Source organism: Engystomops pustulosus, chromosome 5 (genome assembly GCF_040894005.1).
Source record: "Engystomops pustulosus chromosome 5, aEngPut4.maternal, whole genome shotgun sequence".
NCBI lineage: Eukaryota > Metazoa > Chordata > Amphibia > Anura > Leptodactylidae > Engystomops > Engystomops pustulosus.
This window is the reverse complement of record NC_092415.1, coordinates 103028768-103048838: the sequence shown is the minus strand read 5'-3', so window position 1 is coordinate 103048838 and position 20071 is coordinate 103028768. Positions and strand designations below refer to the sequence as shown.

Here is a 20071-nt window from a genome sequence, read left to right as displayed (position 1 = left end):
CAAGATCCAATCCCCAATTGGAACATTAGAACATTAAACATATACTTATTATTCAATATTTAATATGGGAGGATAAGATCCAATCTTTTATTTATGCCATTAGGGATGTAGCTACCTAATACAAAAACCCAACAGGATTCACGATTTAAAAGTTTCCTTTTCATGTCACCACCACAGATTGGTTGAGTGACTTTTTTAAGTAGCCATCCAGCGAAAACCTGTTGGTTTTCTTTGGTGGTATTTCCTGAAGTTTCTTGAAGCAGCAGACACATTAACCATTACCTTACCAATGTCAGATAGATGTCTCCTAGTACGAATTTTCAGGGGTCCAGCTGTATGACACACATATTGCTTGCTACATATAGAACATTACATACCATATATACTTGTGTATAAGCCGAGTTTTTCAGCACAAAAATGTCAATAAGAACCAAGTCAATAAAAAACTAAACTTACATACTCACCTTCCTGCGACCCGATGCTCGGCGCGGCTCCTCTTCCATCTTCTGTCTGCCGCAACAGCCGTCAGAGCCGGCGCTCTACTGACACACATTATGATGCCGCTTCTGATGACGTCATAGTATGCACTGGCCAGCAGAGCGCATGGCCACTTTGCTGCCAGCTGTTACAGCAGAGAAAAGACAGAAGAGGAGCCATGCAGATGGGAGCATATGGGAGCCGCGGTGAGCATCAGGACCGCCCAAAGGTGAGTATGTAAGTTTATATTTTGCTGGGCAAACTGAGGACTCATTGGCTAGTGAAGGGGGCTGGATACTAAAGGGGGCTGACTACTAAAGGGGGCTGGCTGCCCGGCTACTAAAGGGGGCTGGCTGGCTACTAAAGGGGACTGGCTAGCTACTAAAGGGGGCTGGCTGGTTGACTACTAAAGGGGGCTGGCTGACTGCTATAGGAAGCTGGCTGGCTGGCTACGAAAGGGCGCTGGCTGGCTGTATACTAAAGGGGGCTGGCTGGCTACTAAAGGGGGCTGGCTGGCTGCTAAAGGAAGGTGGCTGGCTGGCTAGGAAAGGGCGCGGGCTGGCTGTACACTAAAGGGGGCGGGCTGTATACTAAAGGGGGATGGCTGGCTACAAAAGGGGCTGAATAAAAGCTAAATGGGGCTGGCTGGCTGTATACTAAAGGGGACTGGCTGTCTACGAAAGGGAGCTGGCTGGCTGTATGCTACAGGAGGCTGGCTGTATGCTACAGGGGGCTGGCTGTATTCTACATGGGGCTGGCTGGCTATATACTAAAGGGGGCTGGCAGGCTATATACTACAGGGGGCTGGCTGTATACTACTGGGGGCTTGCTGGCTATTTACTGGGAGGCTGTGACCAATGCATTTCCCATCTTCTGCTTATACTCGAGCCAATAGGTTTTCCCAGGTTTTGGTGGAAAATAGGGGGCTTATACTCGGGTCGGCTAATACTCGAGTAAATACAGTTTTTATGAAGGTACACACCTTGCACTGTCTATGTCCACATTTGTGATTTCCTAGAAAACGAAGCCAAGTATAATTTCTATTTTCTTCTTTCTGACTATTAAAAAGACTAGGAGACACACTAGTCCCTATAGTTGAAGCCCTTTTAGCTACACATTTAATGCCTTGTTCCACCAAGAGCATCAATGTTGCATTGTGGAAAATAACATTTAATAATGTTCTTAATCTTTAAAAAACTGCCTTCCGTATCCATAATGTTAAAGAGTTTTTTTCCCCTCCTTGTCAAATTTATTTCTCCAGCTCTAGTGGTAATTCAGGTGGAATTAGAGTTTGAAGTGGAAAAAATCCTTGATTCAGTACTCTGCGGAGTATCTAGTTCATTAGCTGGGATATCACCCTGAGGATAGGACATGCGTTTCTGACAGAAAACTTCATGCAGCCTCCTCAGGTTAAACCATCACCAGAATCCTTCTAAACCTGGTAAATTAAAAGAGTGTCCAGAGAAGGGGGGAGTACGGTTGCATTTATTTCATCCTTGGTCCATGATATGTGACTTATAGGCATTTTATAGTATTTGTGCGAACACGAACTTAGCTTGTTGTTTATGAGTTGATTGCACTACACCCTTATCCTCCTATAGTCTGCTGTGGCTCAGGAACTGTTAACTGGGGTGAAGCATGTGGTCTGGTTTACCAAAAGGATTATGATCACATTCAGTTAATTTCCAATGATAGTTTTTCTAGACTGGTTCCTTACCTTTTGAATATTTTGAACTTGAACTGAATTCCTGTTCAGACCAAACTCCTTTTGTGGTTTTTGTAGTTGCTATCTCAGTCTCAGTTTTTTTTTGGGGGGGGGGGGGGTGGGGGGGCGGCCCAGTATCAGGGTTTAGTATCAGGGTCTGTGTTCCTTATATTATAACTAGAGATGAGCGAGCACTAAAATGCTAGGGTGCTCGTTATTCGAGATGAACTTTTCCCGATGCTCGAGTGCTCGTCTCGAATAACGAGCCCCATTGAAGTCAATGGGAGACTCGATCATTTTTCAAGGAGACCAAGGGTCTGCACAGGGAAGCTTGGCCAAACACCTGGAAACCTCAGAAAAGGATGGAAACACCACGGAAATGGACAGGAAACAGCAGGGGCAGCATGCATGGATGCCTCTAAGGCTGCTTAAATGCACCATTATAGCAAAATTATGGGCAACAGCATGGCCATGACAGAGTGACCGAATGAGGCTAGATAGCATCTAAAACATGCAATAATTGACCCTGACACTATAGGGGACGGCATGCAGAGGCAGCGGCAGCAGCGGCAGGCTAGAGAGTGGCATGGCGACATACCCTAAATGGACTCAGGCTTCAAACCAATGGGTGGCAGAGAGGAACCAAAGGAGGAGAGCAAGAAGCGCTGAAATGATTTCCTATGTCAACAAAAGGTTGACGGTATATTTAGTCGATAACAAAGCATGGTGGCGACATAGTGACCAAGTTCCATAACGTATCTGGTGAAACACCCGAAAAATGAGCCTGACACAGCTTGTTTGATAAGGGGACGGCATGTGGAGGCAGCCATGGAGACGACTTCCATGATTAAGAGTGACAGTATGGGGCATCCATATTGCTTCTATGATTGAAACTTCAGGTCTCCAGCATGGCGGAGACAGATGCGCCGAGTTCCATTAGAGAGTTGAAAGTTGCGCATGGAGACATTGGTGGACGCTGTGGAGGATCGTGGAGGCAAAATAGACAGGAAACAGCAGGGGCAGTATGCATGGATGCCTCTGAGGCTGCCTAATCTTGGGATGGAGCTGGCGGTCCGCTGCCAGGCGAGCTTTCGCCTGTCCAAGCCCCTGTCTCTCGGCTCCTCCCCACCCAAAATGGGCCTGGGGGCCAGAAGCGTTTACTTTGAAAAAATTATAATTTTCAAAGCAGGCGGGGTCGTTTGAATATTTCACCTAGGAATAATGGAATAGCATAGCAGTTCTATTTTTAATTGTTTTTTCGTAAATGGTTCCATGATTAAGAGCGACAGTATGGGGCATCCATATTGCGCTGCTATTATTGCAACTTCAGGTCTCCAGCATGGCGGCGACAGATGGGCCGAGTTCCATTATGTATGTGGTGAAACACCTGAAAATTCTGCCTGACCCAGCTCGTTTGATAAGGGGATGATGTGCTGTATATCCTCTCGTGCTCTAGCGTCTGGGGTATAGAGAGTTGCACATGGAGACATTGGTGGACGCTGTGGAGGATCGTGGAGGCAAAATGGACAGGAAACAGCAGGGGCAGTATGCATGGATGCCTCTGAGGCTCCCTAATCTTGGGATGGAGCTGGCGGTCCCCTGCCAGGCGAGCTTTCACCTGTCCAAGCCCCTGTCTCTCGGCTCCTCCCCACCCAAAATGGGCCTGGGGGCCAGAAGCGTTTACTTTGAAAAAATTATAATTTTCAAAGCAGGCGGGGTCGTTTGAATATTTCACCTAGGAACAATGGAATAGCATAGCGGTTCTATTTTTAATTGTTTTTTCGTAAATGGTTCCATGATTAAGAGCGACAGTATGGGGCATCCATATTGCGCTGCTATGATTGCAACTTCAGGTCTCCAGCATGGCGGCGACAGATGGGCCGAGTTCCATTATGTATCTGGTGAAACACCTGAAAATTCCGCCTGACACAGCTCGTTTGATAAGGGGATGATGAGCTGTATATCCTCTCGTGCTCCAGCATCTGGGGTATAGAGAGTTGAAAGTTGCGCATGGAGACATTGGTGGACGCTGTGGAGGATCGTGGAGGCAAAATGGACAGGAAACAGCAGGGGCAGCATGCATGGATGCCTCTGAGGCTGCCTAATCTTGGGATGGAGCTGGCGGTCCGCTGCCAGGCGAGCTTTCCCCTGTCCAAGCCCCTCTCTCTCGGCTCCTCCCCACCCAAATTGGGCCTGGGAGCCAGAAGCGTTTACTTTGAAAAAATTATAATTTTCAAAGCAGGCGGGGTCGTTTGAATATTTCACCTAGGAATAATGGAATAGCATAGCGGTTCTATTTTTAATTGTTTTTTCGTAAATGGTTCCATGATTAAGAGCGACAGTATGGGGCATCCATATTGCGCTGCTATGATTGCAACTTCAGGTCTCCAGCATGGCGGCGACAGATGGGCCGAGTTCCATTATGTATCTGGTGAAACACCTGAAAATTCCGCCTGACACAGCTCGTTTGATAAGGGGATGATGAGCTGTATATCCTCTCGTGCTCCAGCATCTGGGGTATAGAGAGTTGAAAGTTGCGCATGGAGACATTGGTGGACGCTGTGGAGGATCGTGGAGGCAAAATGGACAGGAAACAGCAGGGGCAGCATGCATGGATGCCTCTGAGGCTGCCTAATCTTGGGATGGAGCTGGCGGTCCGCTGCCAGGCGAGCTTTCGCCTGTCCAAGCCCCTGTCTCTCGGCTCCTCCCCACCCAAATTGGGCCTGGGAGCCAGAAGCGTTTACTTTGAAAAAATTATAATTTTCAAAGCAGGCGGGGTCGTTTGAATATTTCACCTAGGAATAATGGAATAGCATAGCGGTTCTATTTTTAATTGTTTTTTTTCGTAAATGGTTCCATGATTAAGAGCGACAGTATGGGGCATCCATATTGCGCTGCTATGATTGAAACTTCAGGTCTCCAGCATGGCGGCGACAGATGGGCCGAGTTCCATTATGTATCTGGTGAAACACCCGAAAATTCTGCCTGACACAGCTCGTTTGATAAGGGGATGATGTATGGAGGCAGTAAAGTAGTAGTAGATTAAAGGTGCTGCAGTTAAAACTATGTTAGTTGGATCTTGGGATGGAGCTGGTGGTCCGCTGGCAGGCGAGCTTTCGCCTGTCCAAGCCCCTGTCTCTCGGCTCCTCCCCAAACAGCGCTTCTAAGAACCTTTTGTTTAAGATCAAGTGTAGTAGTGTTCTTATAAGTTTGGGTTATGGCGGGTGAGGGGAATGTAAACAGATGCGCAAGAAGCGCTGAAATAATATCGGTAAATGATAAAAGTTTGCCAGTATATTTTGTGGAAAACACAGCAGGGTGGCGACAAAGTTAACAAGTTTGATGTGGAAGCCATGAAAACAACCCAAAATTCTGCCTAACACAGCTCATTTGATAAGGGGATGATGTATGTAGGCAGCTTTATGGACAACTTTTGGAGGCAGCTATGGAGATGACGTGTGGAGGTAGCAATGGAGACAACGTGTGGAGGCAGCTAAAAAGACGATGTGTGGAGGCTGCTATGGAGACAATTAAATTTGGATAGTGCCTGTATGTGGCAGTCCAAAAAAGTTTTCAAACCAGAGGAGCAGGTAGGTGGTCCTCCAGAAAAATTAAATAGATTGAGTGCCTGTATGTGGCACTCCCAAAAATTGTTTTAAACAGAGGACCGGGTAGGTGGTCCTCCAGAAAAATAAAATACATAGAGTACTATATCTATAGTCAGTTGGCCCTGGCAAAAAATAGCCAGTTTCCTCTGCTTTAGTGTACAAAGAGGAGGAGAAGAAGGAAAAAAATTAATTATTCAGGTTGAGCTTCCTTCACCTGGTGGAGAATGGAAATCCTGAGAAATCCAGACTTTATTAATCTTGAAAAGTGTCAGCCTGTCAGCGCTGTCACTCCACTCCTCATTGTAGACTTGAGGAAGCTGACTGACCTGACTACCAGTTCTGGTGGAAGTTGACATCATCTGGCAGTCTACAATCGCTCTGCGCTACTGGTAAACTCTGGATAACATGGTTAATGTTGAATTCCACCTCGTGGGCACGTCGCACAACAGTCGGTGAGCGTGCAGTTGGAGGCGGCGCTGCGCTGCCCTGAGAGTGGCAGCATCTGTGCTGGACTTCCTGAAATGCGCACAGATGCGGCGCACCTTCGTGAGCAAATCAGACAGATTGGGGTATGTCTTGAGGAAATGCTAAACTATGAGATTTAATACATGGGCCAGGCATGGCACATGTGTCAGTCTGCAGAGTTGCAGAGCCTCCACCAGGTTACGGCCGTTGTCGCCTAGGCTCAGCAGTTTGAGCACCGCCTGCTGTCGCTTAGCGACGGCACTTCTGCTGTGCCTAGACTGATGGCTTCATGCCCACGGATGGTAATTCGGAGGAGGAGGTGGAGGAGGGGTGGGAGGAGGAGGAGGCATAGTAGGCCTGAGAGACCTGGACCGCAATCCTTGGCGTCGGCAGTATATGACCAGCCCCAGGGTCAGACTCGGTCCCAGCCTCCACCAAGTTAACCCAATGTGCCGTCAGCGATATATAGTTGCCAGGCTCGGCAGCACTCGTCCACGTGTTCGTGGTCAGGTGGACCTTGTCATAAATGGCGTTGGTCAGGGCACGGATGATGTTCTCTGACACGTGCTGGTGCAGGGCTGGGACGGCACATCGGGAAAAGTAGTGGCGGCTGGGGACCGAATACCGAGGGGTGGTCGACGCCATGAGGTTGCGAAAGGCATCGGTCTCTACCAGCCTATAGGGCAGCATCTCCAGGCTAAGTAATCTGGAGATGTGGACGTTGAGGGCTTGGGCGTGTGGGTGGGTTGCACTATACTTCCTTTTGCGCTCCAGCGTCTGGGGTATGGAGAGCTGAACGCCTCGCATGAAGACATTGGTGGATGCTGTGGAGGATCGTGGACGCGAAAATGTGGTTTTCGCATGGGAGGTGTTTGGGCCGGGGTCCTGGGCAGGGGGCTGACTAGCAGAGGCAGTAGTTGACACAGGGGAAGGAGCAGTGGTGTGCCCGGCCGGAGGTGAACGGGCTTAGTGCCATTGAGTGGGGTGTTTAGCATTCATATGCCTGCGCATACTGGTGGTAGTTAAGCTAGTAGTGGTGGAACCCCTGCTGATTTTGGTGTCTGTCGGTCATCCGGTGTTTCTTTAAAGAACCTCCAGACTTCCTGCCCTGACAACAACTTCACCACTGTCTGACAACCGTGTCTCCTCATCGTCCAACACCTCTTTACACACTTCTTCCACTGCTTCAACAATGTCATCATCACCCAAAGACTGCGACCGGTGGAAAACCTGGGCATCGGAAAAGAGCTGGTTTGTGACTCTGGGAAGGGTCCAGAAAACAGTTCCTCAGAGTACGCCGGTTCAAATGCCAAATTTTCCTGGGAGGGGGCAGACTGGGGGGAAGGAGGCTGAGGTGGAGGAGCTGGAGGAGTGCTGATTTCGGTGACATGGGTGGACTCTTGGTAGACTGACTGGTGGACAAATGGCTAGAAGCATTGTCCGCAATCCATGACATCACCTGTTCGCATTGTTCTGGCCTCAACAGTGTTCTAACACGAGTCCCAGTAACTTGAGACATGAACCTAGGGAGTGTAGCTCTGCAGCGTTTCCCTGCTCCCTCATCAGCAGGTGGTGTCTCACCCCACCCAGGACCACGGCCTCTGACCCCTGCAGTAGTTGGACGCCCACGTCCATGCCCTCGTCCTCTACCCCTAGCCCTTGGGTTCAACATTTTCAAAATTAAGGTGTAAACTGTAAATTTTTGGGGATTTTTTTTTTTTTTTTTTACAAAACAATGCTATCCTATTGCTATGACTAGTTTCTAACCTACACTGACAGCACACAACTGGATTTTGTGCTGTGCCTGATAACTTTGAGTTATAAAAAAAAATAAAAGTAAAAAAAAAAATCGTCAGACTGTGCCTAATTCAATCAAACCCCTAATAAATTGTCCCACTTAGGTGTTTGAGATGTGTGTGTCACTAAGAGCTAAATAGAACGTTCCCAAGTCTCTCTGCAAATTCCTCACAATATAGTACTAGCTGCACTACTAGTGCCAGCAAGGCCAGCCACAAGCAAATAAGAAAAGAAAAAAAAAAAAAAATATATATATATATATATATATATATATACACTCACCGGCCACTTTATTAGGTACACCATGCTAGCAACGGGTTGGACCCCCTTTTGCCTTCAGAACTGCCTCAATTCTACATGGCATAGATTCAACAAGGTGCTGGAAGCATTCCTCAGAGATTTTGCTGGCATCACACAGTTGCCGCAGATTTGTCGGCTGCACATCCATGATGCGAATCTCCTGTTCCACCACATCCCAAAGATGCTCTATTGGATTGAGATCTGGTGACTGTGGAGGCCATTTGAGTACAGTGAACTCATTGTCATGTTCAAGAAACCAGTCTGAGATGATTCCAGCTTTATGACATGGCGCATTATCCTGCTGAAAGTAGCCATCAGATGTTGGGTACATTGTGGTCATAAAGGGATGGACATGGTCAGCAACAATACTCAAGTAGGCTGTGGCGTTGCAACAATGCTCAATTGGTACCAAGGGGCCCAAAGTGTGCCAAGAAAATATTCCCCACACCATGACACCACCACCACCATCCTGAACTGTTGATACAAGGCAGGATGGATCCATGCTTTCATGTTGTTGACGCCAAATTCTGACCCTACCATCCGAATGTCGCAGCAGAAATCGAGACTCATCAGACCAGGCAACGTTTTCTCAATCTTCTACTGTCCAATTTCGATGAGCTTGTGCAAATTGTAGCCTCAGTTTCCTGTTCTTAGCTGAAAGGAGTGGCACCCGGTGTGGTCTTCTGCTGCTGTAGCCCATCTGCCTCAAAGTTCGACGCACTGTGTGTTCAGAGATGCTCTTCTGCCTACCTTGGTTGTAACGGGTAGCGATTTGAGTCACTGTTGCCTTTCTATCAGCTCGAACCAGTCTGCCCATTCTCCTCTGACCTCTTGCATCAACAAGGCATTTCCGCCAACAGAACTGCCGCTCACTGGATGTTTTTTCTTTTTCGGACCATTCTCTGTAAACCCTAGAGATGATTGTGCGTGAAAATCCCAGTAGATCAGCAGTTTCTGAAATACTCAGACCAGCCCTTCTGGCACCAACAACCATGCCACGTTCAAAGGCACTCAAATCACCTTTCTTCCCCATACTGATGCTTGGTTTGAACTGCAGGAGATTGTCTTGACCACGTCTACATGCCTAAGTTGCCGCCATGTGATTGGCTGATTAGAAATTAAGTGTTAACGAGCAGTTGGACAGGTGTACCTAATAAAGTGGCCGGTGAGTGTGTATATATATATATATATATATATATATAACGCTATTGTAGGCCTAAGAAAGTCTGTTGGGTTCTTGTATGCCTAGTTTCTAACAGCACACAACAACTGGATTTTAAGTCACTTTAAGTTTTGTCCCACTTAGGTGTTTGAGATGGATATGTGTGTCACTAAGAGCTAAATAGAACGTTCCCAAGTCTCCCTGCAAATTCCTCACAATATGGTACTAGCTGCACTACTAGTGCCAGCAACCCCAGCCACAAGCAAACAAAAAAAATATATATATAACGCTATTCTAGCCCTAACAAGGGCTGTTGGGTTCTTGTAGACTCACTCCTGCCTAACAGTAAGCTAATTTAACAGCCTAACGCTATCCCTGCAGCAGCAGCAGCACTCTCCCTAATGGCATCCAGACAGAGAATAATGCGAGCAGCGCGGGCAGGGGCTAGTCTATTCCAGGGTCACCTGATCAGGCCAGCCAACCACTGCTATCGACGTGTAAAGGTACCACGTCATGCTGGGTGGAGTGCAGAGTCTCCTGGCTTCTGATTGGCTCTGTTTCTGGCCGCCAAAAATCAAAACGGCGGGAGATGCCATTTTCTCGAGCTGGCGAAGTATTCGTCCGAGCAACGAGCAGTTACCAGTACGCTAATGCTCGAACGAGCATCAAGCTCGGACGAGTTTGTTCGCTCATCTCTAATTATAACATCTTCTGGTTGTGGAGAAAACTGAAATTGAAATCTGTATAGTATGTATTAAACTCTTAATTTTTTGTGATGGTGTTTAGATTGACTGTAGACAAGTTATAGGTAATGTGTCATAACTATGGGATACATTTCCTATCTAATGTTTCTTTTATTCCAGAATAGTTTGCTTTGGATTACAGTGTTTTGAGGACTTTTCTAAGCTAAAAGGATCATGGATATCAGCCTACTTTTCTGGACTGGGGTACTTTTTTAAAATTATCATCATTATTTCAGGAGGTTTCTTTAAGAAGTTTTTCTATTTAATCTTATATCCATTATAATGGGGGCTGCTAACTTAACTGAACAGCATTTACCGGTATTTTTTGCAAAAACCTAATTGCCATAGGAAGCAATAGCTTACAGCTGACCTATTGAGATTTATGAAGAGTTTTCTAGATATTTTGAGTATAGATTGGAGCTGTGACATCTGTTTTTAGTAGCATTTGTAATAATATTTTTTTTTTTATTTTAAAGAGGTGTTATTTTTTTTATTGTAATTCTGTATGTGATGTAGATGAGGTGAATATCTGACATTTTAAAACTCATCAAAGATTAAAGACAGTGGGGGTCATTTATTAAGGGCCCGATTCATGTTTTCCCGACATGTTACCCGAATATTTACGATTAGCGCCGATTTTTCCTGAATTGCATCGGGATTTTGGCGCACTCGATTGTATATTGTGGCGCATCCGCGCCAGCATGCACGCGATGGAAATCGGGGGCGTGGCCGAACGAAAACCCGACGGATTCCGAAAAACCGCCCCATATTTTATTCACCAGTCCACAGTCCATAGGTTGGACTTGAGTCTGAAGATAGCTAGAACGCTTTAAAGAAAATCTACCATTATAATCAGGGCCCATTTGCTCATAGATCCAGGCACTGTGATTGTGTTAATCTTATATTTATTATCCATGGCCTTCTTTCGTCTAAAATCAACTTTTATAATTATGCTAATGAGCTTAAAGGGCTCTGGGGGGGTGATACTGGAGCTTCTCCATGCTGTTGCATCATATGCTGTTAAACTGTCTTAGTCTCCCCTTGCTCACTCTCCCCTTCCCCCTCCCTCTGCATGCTTTAATCTCATACAGTGTTAGTGGGAAGTGCCCCTATACAGTGTAACAGCCTGTAAAGTTACATCACACAAAGGCTCTGGTAAAGACCCCCAAAGGGCTCATTAGACTCATTAGCATAATTATAAAAGCTGAATATTACCAAAGTCAGGGTGTCTGGATCTATAACAGTGTTCCTTTGTTTATTATAAACTTGATTTAGATGGCAGATTTCTTTTAACACAGGATTTGTCTGGATTATACAGACACCATATTAATTGCAATAGGAGATGTGTAATTCTGTATTATTGCCTGTGATCATCCTGTGTTATATTGATATGTGATATTGATGACTTGTTGTAGGTGCAACATCCCCCATCGGGGCCTAGCCTTTTTCTTCTTGGGGCCTGGAGACAGCCGGGGCCCGGAATACAGGAGTGGCTGGCGGTTGCGGCCTAGGCATGCTAGTGTCACGGTGCTTGGTATGGGGACCGGAGGGCTGTCCTACAGCCTGGCAGGTCTCCAGCAGGTGTTGTTGGCAAGAAATGATGAGGGAGAGGCTGCTGTAGTAGTTCTCCCTGGGGCCATCCTTTGGGGTCTGGAGTATGAGTCCCTGTGTAGTGGATAGGGTGCCCGTGATGGTGACAGCCGTAGTAGCAGGGATCAGACGGAGGCAGACGTTGTACAGTTGTACAGGAACAGTGGATAACATGCCAAACAAATCTTGACAATGGTAACAGGCTGGGGATGCACTTGAAGAGGGAACCACAGGGATTGATCACCAGCCTGGATGCAGGGGCAGGCTGGGAGATAGCTTCAGCTTGTCCTGGGTTACTTCAGATATCACCCTTGAAGGTAGGATGATATCCCTTTACTCTCACTAACTCCTCACTGACTCTACTGTCTCACTGCTTTGTCTGACTGACTCCTGTCAGACTGGTCTGATCTGGTTTACTGGCTGCACTGTACTGGTCTCCCTCAGAGACCAACTGAACTAGTCTGTCTGACTGACTCTTGTCAGTCTTCTGATTAACTGCTCTGGTATTGTCAGGGAAATATCCCCATATCTCGATGTGATGTGTGGTTCCAAATCATTGTATAGTACGAGCTGCTCGGTGAATCACTCAGACCTTCACATGTTTGAGAGAATTCCCGTTTATTTAGGTTGCAGACAGTTTTTATAGGTTCTTGAGACAAAGGAACCTATTGACCATGCCCACATTCCAATAGCCCTCAAGAGGAGCTATCAGTGTAAAATGATCTGTGTACTCGGGGGGTGGTGCTATTCACAGGGATCTTTTCTATCAATAGAGCCAAAGATCTTTGTATAGATACATGATAGAAGAACAGAATATAAAAATGGATTATGTTCCCTCACAATTCCTCCCTTTTTGTGAATAATTTCAGGTACTGGTCAGGTGGTACATTGACATATGCTAATCACACATCCAGGACTTATCTAACCCTTCACCTGCTTCCCTCCTGAGCATCCTGAACATTATATCACAACACAATTCATGTAAATCCATTGTAAAGGGTAGAATCTGTACATCCTATTGGTGTATATCCTTATACATGTCACCCTACCAACCCCTGAGTACTATTAGACATGGTATACGGCGCACACACTGTAGTAGGAGTGGTAATGTCCATAGCAGCATCAAGCTACACAGATTCATGTTCTGTAGTCTCTGGGTCCAGCACCATTCTTCTTCAGCTGTCGCTGTCTCGTTGTAGTTTCTATACGTTGATATGTCACAGGTATATGGGATGACCCTTCAAAAGACTCTCAGGTGTCACATCAGGACCATCTCATCACCTGGGTGCAGGTCATCTGCTCTAGATACTTTAGGTTCTGGAACTGAAACAGATACTTGGTTATGCACCTAAGAAAAAAAATGTATCTGCAGGTTTTTGGACATCCACCAGTTCTCTATGACACCTCTGAACAACCTTAGGGAAGTATATGTTCATCCATGGGGCAATTCTAAAAACAACCTCAGTAGGTGAAAAGACTTTTTAATCCCTAGAGCTCTCGTCAACTATATTACTGCCCCAATAGGGATTATTACTTTAGTCTCTAGAATAAGTGGACTAACATATCCCTCAATCCCTGGCTGTGGTCTTTACAGTTGCTTTAGTTACAGGATAGGGTTCAGATTACCCAGAAAAGAGGTCCACACACACATAAGTACATGTTCAGAGCTACTTACCTTTGGTAGCTGTACTTAGCCAATCTGCAACCTCTGGAAGGGGTAGAGCGGCTTCGGAGTGTATATATGAGGGTCTTCACTACTCTCCCTACATTGTACTAGGTATATATAAACATACTTGTGTAATTGGACAGTAGCAAAAGTGAATGTAAGTGATACTCAATAGTTATCCACCACGGAGCATATAGAGTGTTAGACTGGTGTCTCACCCGGTGGGTGCACTGAACCATCATAGGGTAAAGGGCCCTTGGCAGACATTGCTTGTCACCTTTTTGCCATAGTCCACCCTCCATCCATGGGGTCCCAGTTACTCCAGTCTTGCTTCCTCACCTGTGAAGCCTGTTTCTATAAAGACAGGAGTATAGATAACCCTACTGGGCCAGCGAGGGTCACGGACTGTACTGATCCAGGCTCCTTTCCCCTAGGCTTTCTAGTAACCAGTATGGTCACTTCATGTGTTATAGCTGTATAGGTTTTACCTTCTATTATGGACCTTTATGTACCACTAAGGCCTCTATCAGCTATTTCAAAGTCTCATAGTTGTTGATAAACTTACTATATGAGGTTAGAAATCATAAGGAATCCCAAAAGACTCACATTCTTACCCTCTGCCACTTTACACCCCTCCATCAGTGCCTTCACCTCCGCCTCCTGTACAGACAGGTAGGTTAGGAGTGGTTCTGCTGCTGTTACCTCATGTTGTGTGACCACTGCACATCTGATGTAGAATTAACCTCATTCCTGGTTTCTAAAGCCATCTACAAAATACTCAAAATGCAGATTAATGATATATTCAGTTTTGACATTACAAAAAGGTAACTGGTTCATTTATCATTAAGTTAATAGAAAATTTTAAATACAACCTGTCTACCTCATGTCTCCCCCCTTTGAATCTAGCGAAAGTAGTGGAGCTGGATTCAATGTAATAAAGAGGGCACATTATAACCAAGGTTTCTAGTCATGAAGAGGTGAAATTATAGTAACAGGATAGTCCAAAACTACTACAGAAGCTTTTTATACACAGGCAGCAGTAGGATACAAAACCAAGAAGGATCCAGGTTGTCATGTGACACACGATCAGCAGAGCTTCCGGCCTGTGTCCTCTCCTCTGAGGTGCTTGGCTTAAACTTAAATGAGAACAATAGAAAGTGAACAATATACTCCAGAAAAACACAGTTTTTGGGACCAATGCCGATGTATCAATGATGTATAATTATAAAACTATGCAGTCATCCTGGGGGCACATACTAGTGGCACATGCTTGGGGGCACATACTAGGGGCACATACTAGGGGCACATACTGAGCAGAAGCATCACTAGAGACAGTGACGTAGGAGGCTTCTAGGTGTGTTATAACTTCTGCCTAAAAAGCTCCTAATAATAATCTCAGTCATAGCTACTGAATAGGACTAATAGTATGGGATCATAGGGAGCTTTTACTCCTGGTTAAAACAATAAAATTACAGATGTTGCACTGAATCAATCCCAAAATCTGCCATGGGCCATGAGGGTTATCATGAACACACATTCTCATTGTTCCTTTCTTCTTTTAACATTCCAACATGTGCTCCCCCTCCCCTCCCCCCCTCCTGTGTTCACTGAGACAAGGGGGGAGGCAGCCCCCTCCTTCTCCCTGTGGTGTCTGTAGTACTACATGTCCCAGCATACCAAGAGAGCAAAGAAGGAATCTAACACACCATTGTAACATCTAAGATCACTGTATCATCCTACACAAATTGCAAAAACTTTTGACCACACCCTTCAAACTTTTGGTGTATTATAAAGTTTTACACTACATTTCTGATGTTATTAAACATAAATCACAAGATTTCTCAGGTCCAAGCCTACAATGAACAATGTCCACAATTGTGTGCTGTGCTTTCCTCACATCTGGTAACTGATGAAATACCACTAGCACTATACATGATATAGACAAAACACATATTTATATATTTGCCATAATCTGCAGGACTGTATAAAGGAATAAACTCATAGAACATCTACAGTATCTGGCAAGGGTCAGCTCAGGGAATCCAATTGGGACTGCACAACCGTCCAGGAGCTCTCCCCACAGAAGACCAAAATCCGTAACAAATATGTTACTACCCGGGTTTTTGGACTTTGTAGTTCTGAGAGGTGAGTCTTAGATAAGCAGGCACAGTCTCCTACATTTATTCCCTGGGTACTATATCTTAGTTGTCTTCTAAAGTTACAGCAATACAGCTAAATACAGCTGAGCGGACTGTGAGATGCAAATCCAAAGATCTTTAGGCAATGCATCATTACCCATACCACTGGTCTACTAAAGTATATCAAAGTGAGAAACATCTGCCCCCTACAGGACAAACATCTGAACGCTACTTCTTTGTCCTGTTGGAGCCCGCACTTTTTCAAATCTAGTCTTGACCGGATATATTCCAGTGTGGGGGTTGGGTCTAGGTGCCACATTGCATGCACATGTCTCCGCCAGTCTGTTTCTTTGTTTCCATACATCAATTCATCCACCATTTTAGGGTGGAGGCAGAACTTTTCCTGAATGTTGTCTTTGTCTGTCCAACGTTTTTGTCCGTCATCGTCATAACACTCATACAACACACAATTTCCTATGGCTGTTTCTTTATAACCTCCTCTGGTCACTTCCTCTGTAACTTTCTTCTATCCACTTGCAATTTCCATCATATCATTATCATGCAACCAGCCTTTGTTCTTTTAAGAACCTTTCCATTTACCAACATACAAACAACCATCTTTTGGCATACTTTTCCTTTTCCAACATTCTCATACTTCTACAGCCTCTTTTTTTTTTTTTTTTATCATTCAAGATCCGTACGTCTGGTTTTCCCTCTGAATTGCCTCTCATCCTACCTAGCAAATTATTTTTTTTCCCCATAATTTTCTATATTATATCTCTAGTGCCGGAACACACTCGCAGTCCCTCACTCTTTCTTAGGGCAGTTTTAACCACTTCTAATTCTAAAAAAATTTTTTTTTCTTTTTTTTTTTTTTTTTAAACCGTTTGCCCGTCAAGAAATGACTGCAGTCCCCTTCCATGAAGCAGCTCTGGAACCTACCACACAAAATAAATTTATAAAGTCCGACTGTCCAAACTCAGTCTACTTTGTCTCAAGCGAATTACGTTCCAAAAAGTAGCTCGTCTAGGAGACTCTTTAGGTAGGGGCAATTCCTGGATGTAACGTTCTTAAAACCAGTACAGTACAGTATCACAATAGCGCTATCAAACACACATGTTCAAACTCACACAATACCCATATACACTACCACACATCACATGGAGTTTTCAAATAAACTAACAAGATTCTTTGGACTGGGCAATATAGGCATGCAACTCACCGGACGTGGAACAATCTAATCAAGGAGCGACAGAGCAATTTTGTAAGAAAAAGCTTCTTACCTTTTTGTGCAGCTGCATGGTCTGTCTGTCCTGAAAGGATGATCCCTGAGTTGTCCGGTAGGCGTCATGCAAACCCAGGTCACTGTTCGAGCGCCATGTTTTGTCAGGGAAATATCCCCATATCTCGATGTGATGTGTGGTTCCAAATCATTGTATAGTACGAGCTGCTCAGTGAATCACTCAGACCTTCACATGTTTGAGAGAATTCCCGTTTATTTAGGTTGCAGACAGTTTTTATAGGTTCTTGAGACAAAGGAACCTATTGACCATGCCCACATTCCAATAGCCCTCAAGAGGAGCTATCAGTGTAAAATGATCAATAGAGCCAAAGATCTTTGTATAGATACATGATAGAAGAACAGAATATAAAAATGGATTATGTTCCCTCACAGTATCTCTCAGAGACTAACTGTTCTTGTCAGACTAACCTGACACTTGTCAGTCTTCTGATCTGACTGCTCTGACTGGATTAACTCCAGTCTTCTTCTGATTTCTTGAACTTTCCTGACAGGGGTTTTATTACTCCCACTGCTCAGGTGGTGGTTACTCCTGCAATTGCATCCCAGCTTACAATACAATATTATAACAGGTGTGATTGGCTGATGGAATGACATCACATTAAACAATTAACTCCTGCCTTACCAGGCAGGATCTACCGTTGCAGTGTTCCCCGTGTTGTGTAGTGACCTGCTGTGGGGTTGATCAGACTCCACACAGGTTGCAAGCTACATATTGGGACGTATCCGCAACAACCCCTCTGCCTTGTATTGGCAGGGGTGTTGCATAGGCTTCTCCAAATCTGATGATCACTGATGTTTCAGCAGCAGGATAAACTAAGATTACTTTGAAACTGGGTCTGGTTGATCTTTTCAAGAGCATGCCTTTAATAAAGATTTTGTTCTTCTGAAAGAAAGTATTACATTAATATCTATTAAAATTGCTAAGTTTTTCTGACTCATTAAAAGTTAATATTGTCTTATTCCTCATATGGAAAGTTTTGCAAATAAATTGCACCTCAGACTACAGACATTTATATTTGGAAAATGTAGCAAGTCTATAGCTATTTTTACACAACAGTTCCTCCCACGGCTTTTAGTTTAAAATTGCATCTGTTATGAGTTGTGTTTTTACTGGCACTGTTCTTATTTAAAAAGAACAATGTTGTATTGCAAAGACTGAGTTCAATTAAATTGTCTGGCAATAAACGGCTCATGTTATGTTATTAATGAAATCAGTATACTCTTCAGACTCAGTATTTACAGGAATATGGAAAGTGTTTACTACCATGTACGAGTACTGTTACTCATTAAAAGACAGTTAATTCCAAAAATGAAAAATTCAAATATTGAAAATGCATAATTTGCATACATTTATACACAGCTTACAAATATGTAACTGGTCTGAAAGTGCCACATTTACTCCCTAAAGGGGTTTTCCGAAATCTAATGCTTAGTATTTAAATATTAGATTCTATAGAAATATAGATCAAATACTTTTATGTTTATCTAAAAGTTCTATATAGTATACTAGCATTCTCATGTAGTGGTCACATTGACAATGAACTGCAAGTTGCACTTTACAATGTTCAAATGAACTGTAGGGATTAATAGAAGTTGTGGATAATAAGCCCTTATATATATCTCTGTAAATGGAAAAATAAAAACGGTATAGGTTCTGGAGAGTAAAAAGTGGAAAAGGAATAATGACAAATAGCTGGTAAGGAAATTATTAATCAATTCTCCACCAATGACCCAGTCTGCAGATTCATGGTGCTCTTACTACGACAACCATTTCTGAAAAAATATTGTACATATGGAACATAAAATAAACTCATCATGGAAGCATAAGCATAAATAAATGTATAATAGAGAATACATTATCATATAGACCATAAGAAACAAGAACACTTGTTTTAAATTAAAAGCACCAATTCCAACTTGCAATCAGTGATCATTCCTTGAGTACCTTTATGTTGTAATTCCTTAATAACTTTTCAGAGACCTTTTTTCTTTTAATCAGTTACACATCTCCTTTCAGGTTCTGGGAAGCTGTGCAGCGCTTACATCCATAACACCATGAGTTGCCAAAGCAATTAATGTGAATTTAAAGATAAAAGCAAGCAGAGGCTGGACGCCTTCCAGCCCAATTAGCTACAGGTTTCAATGAAAGGGAAATCTTTACACTTCAGAGGACTTGCATTGAAAAAAATCTAATCAAATAAACATTTGTGTGAGAAAATTGTTTATTTGCTGCCCAATGATTTGTAGTCTTTGTGTTAGGTGCGTTGTCTTAAGCCAAATATATGTTACGATGTGTGCATGGTATATAAATGGCTTTTTACTGGGTATTTGGTGTATTTTCACATTCACAACAGCAGTTTTCAGGTCATTTATCCAGGTTGATAAAGTATCTTGCACATTGTTTTATGTATTTTTCTTTTTATGGGGAACATGTATCTTTATTTTGATCATTCTTTTCTATTCTTTTTGCAGGTTGTTTTTTGGGACTTTTTAGGGGCATTTTGCAACCATACCAGAGTTTTAAGGAGTGTCTGTTGCAGTGCTCCTAAATCAGATCTTTGAATGGGGCCCCATTTGCCTTAAAAATACACATTTATACATATTTATACACATACATATTTGTACACACATGTTTACACAATCACAATCATTTATATACTCATGCACACAGCTATACAGCCTATATACACACACATCCATTATATACAACATAAATGCACCGCAATCCAGTATATACACAACAAACAAACGATATACAGCATAAATACACACCATACATACTGATATACAGCAAATGTACACACATCTAATATATACAACATATATGCACTCGCATCCAGCATATACACAACATACACACTGATATACAGCATATATACACACGCACCCAATATACAAACAACACACACACCGATATACAGCATATGCACACACCCATCCAGTATATTCACAACATACATGCTTATATACAGCATATATAGACACTTCCATCCAGTATACACACAAAATACACACCGTTGTGTGGTGGTGGAGAGAGAAAGTGAAAGTAGAAATGAGGGCAGGCCGAGTATGAGGTGGGCGTGCCAGACTGGGCTGGTCAGCTGTAGGCAGAAGAGG

The 20071-nt window shown here is 43.9% G+C and overlaps 1 long non-coding RNA gene across 1 annotated transcript; it reads left to right on the top strand.

Annotated features, from left to right (window-relative positions):
* The first annotated feature begins 622 nt into the window (after positions 1-622).
* Positions 623-19172, top strand: LOC140134093 (uncharacterized). The gene is made up of 2 exons (XR_011856082.1): positions 623-706; positions 18972-19172. It is a non-coding gene; the product is annotated as an uncharacterized lncRNA (long non-coding RNA).
* Positions 19173-20071: the final 899 nt, after the last annotated feature.